Source organism: Phocoena phocoena, chromosome 14 (assembly GCF_963924675.1).
Source record: "Phocoena phocoena chromosome 14, mPhoPho1.1, whole genome shotgun sequence".
NCBI classification, from domain to species: domain Eukaryota; kingdom Metazoa; phylum Chordata; class Mammalia; order Artiodactyla; family Phocoenidae; genus Phocoena; species Phocoena phocoena.
The window spans coordinates 25866314-25869473 of NC_089232.1; the positions used below are offsets into that span (position 1 = coordinate 25866314).

General features: G+C 43.0%; 1 pseudogene; it reads right to left on the bottom strand.

Moving 5' to 3' along the window:
- Nucleotides 1–1356: 1356 nt before the first annotated feature.
- Nucleotides 1357–1911, bottom strand: LOC136133965 (chromobox protein homolog 1 pseudogene; annotated as a pseudogene).
- Nucleotides 1912–3160: the final 1249 nt, after the last annotated feature.

The window sequence follows — 3160 nt, forward strand, 5'->3', positions numbered from 1 at the left end:
CTATAGTTTTATTAAGACAAAAACTTACAGTGTTGGTATGAAGCTTAACATTTAAACAAAATTTTCACAGAAACCTAACACATGCCTAAAAATGTTTTACAATGGAGTTCTAGATGCAGGTCTAGATGATGTTAGAACTGATGGATCTCATGATTCAAGACAGAGTTTTGGGTTTTAGTTAATTCTTAGGATTAAAAAAACTTGTTTAGTTTTAAAGTGAGCCACTGCCCCAGTATGAAAATTTAATCTTCTCCTGAGACCAGGGCTTCTGAAATTATTCAGCTCTTGAAGTGATTCAGTGAACTTGTGCTGTCAGTGACTGAACCCTGCCACCAATGGTTTCAAAGTTCAAAAAACAGAGGCTCCAAGAGTTTTCCACCCTAAGAGTACCAGCCCTTGCCTTTCCCTACTCTCCCACCTCCTATACCACCCTCTGCCCTTCCCCAAATACTTCAGCCAGTGGCTTGGGTGGAGAAGCTGACATTTATAACTTCATAATTGGAAAAGAAAGGGTCTTCTTGTCAGTTTCAAGAATTATCACCTCTAAGACACAATGACCTGCCTGCGTATACACTCCAATAAGACTTTTCCTCCTCAACCAGTTTCCATCCCACAGACGACAGCTTTGGTAACTTCTTAACTGGCTTAGTCCTTTGTTGGGAACAGCATTAAGCTCAGGCAGGGAACACCTTGGCTTCTAAGTTTCAGGCATTCACAGCTTTTAAACAGTCTCTCACAGTCCTCATTTAGGATGCCAATGACATTTTTTGAAAGGATGAAATATTCTGGACACAGAACCAAATCATCATTAGTTGTTCTTTCCTTTGTTTCACCACTTCCCCCATCAGGCCCCAAATTTTAACAAAAATGATCTTAACCCATCTCCCTTCTTTCCCACCCCATCCTTCCCACCCCAAATAATACACCAGTAATAGCCAAAAACTACATACATGCTACGCTGTAAAAATGCAGAGTTAACACTATTGGGAAGAAGGCTGTGGGTTGTGGAGATCTATAGATCTATAGATCTTTGAAGATCTATAGTATCTTTTTCTCTCCCACATCCCATTCTACAAGTTTTGTCCTTCATAGAAAGCCCTTTGCTTTTCTCAGCAAAGTTCAGAGTGGGTTGCCTTGAAACACTGACCCTCCTTCCCCTCCACTGGAATGGGTGTGCAAACTATACAGCATGGAATGGCTTTAAAGCACTTGGGCTGCTGTAGGGCATGGAAACTATACTGGCTCTTCAAAGGACATCTTCTCAAGCCACCTCTATGGTGTCAAGACAAGTAGAACTCTTTCTTTCCCCACTTGAAACCCACAGTCAGATGTGACAGCGGCTGGTACTCAGGAGAGTTAATTCTTGTCATCTTTTTTGTCATCATCCTCCGAGGGGTAGGAATGCCACGTCAGCCTTTCCTCATAAAAGGATATGACAACCTGTGGGCATGTTGACATTGGCTTCCTTGGCAGGAACCAGGTCAGCCTCATCAGAGTTTTCCCACTTCATCAGGAACATGAGTTCTCCACTGGAGTCTGTAGCTCCAATAATCCACTCGGGTTCCAAACCCCGAGCAAAGCCTTGTGGCTTTTCTGACTCTTCTTTCTTCTTCTTGATTTGCTCTCCTCCCCCTTATCTTCTGAATCAAAATCAGCTTTGCGCTTGCCTCCCTCTGATTTATCTGTCTCATGTGCTGTTTTCTGTGACTGCAGGAACTCCGCAATGAGGTCGGGGCAATCCAGGTTTTCTTCTGGCTCCCATGTGTTGTCCTCATCTGAGAACCCCTTCCACTTTAGGGGGTACTCCACTTTGCCCTTTACCACTCGACGGTGGAGAACTTTTTCCGCCACATCTTCTTCCTCTTCTTCTAGCACCTCCTCCACTTTCTTCTTGTTTTGTCTTTTCCCCATGGTGCCCGCCAGCTTTCTGGTATAAAGGGTGACGCTGCTCAGAGCAGTGCCCGTGAACCCGAGAGGAATCAGTGCCGCGCTACTTGTGCGTCTTGTCCGGCCGGCCAGACGAGTGGGGACCAGAAAAGCAACAATCCGGTTGACCGCGGTCAAGCCCCTCACTGAAGCGGCGTTCTGCAGGCGCCGGCCAGCCGCCCTTCCCTCAGCCAAACAAAAGAGCCTGGCACTCTGCGCTGCTGCCACCAGCATCTGGAATTATTTTTTAAAATTGAGGTAGAGGACTTCCTTGGTGGCGCAGTGGTTAAGAATCTGCCTGCCAATGCAGGAGACAGGGGTTCGAGTTCTGGTTTGGGAAGATCCCACATGCTGCGGAACAGCTAAGCCTGTGCGGCACAATTACTGAGCCTGTGCTCTAGAGCCGGCGAGCCACAACTACTGAGCCCGCGTGTCACAATTTCTAAAGACTGCGTGCCTAGAGCCCATGCTCCACAACAAGAGAAGCCACCTCAATGAGAAGCCCGAGCACCACAATGAAGAGTAGCCCCTGCTCACCGCAACTAGAGAAAGCTGGTGTGTAGCAACAAAGACCCAATGCAGCCAAAGATAAATAAAATAAATAAAAATTTAAAAATTGAGGTAGAGTTGATTTATAATGTTATATTAATTTCAGGTGTACCACATAGTGATTCAATAGTTCTAAAGATTGTACTCCATTTAAATTTTTAAAATAGATTTATTTATTTAGGTTTGCATTTGGTTTTGATTTGCATTTTCCTGATGCTTAGTGGTATTAAGCACATCTTCACATACTTATTAGCCATCTGTATATTTTCTTTGGAAAAATATCTACTCAGATCCTCTGCTCATTCTGTAATTGGGTGGTTTGTGTTTTTGATATTGACTTGTATGAGCTCTTATATATTTTGGATATTAACTCCTTATCAGACATATCACTTGCAAATATTTTCTCCTATTCAGTAGGGGTCCTTTGTGGTTCCATACAAGTTTTAGGATTAGTTGTTATAGTTCTGTGAAAAATGTCATGAGTATTATGATAGGAATTGCAGTAAATCTGTAGGTTGCTTTGGGTAGTATGGACATTTTAACAATATTAATTTTTCCAATCCATGAACAGGGATATCTTTCCATTTATTTGTATCATATTCAATTTCCTTCATCAATGTCTTATAGTTTTCAGAGTACAGGTCTTTCACCTCCTTGGTTAAGTTTATTCCTAGGTATTTTATTC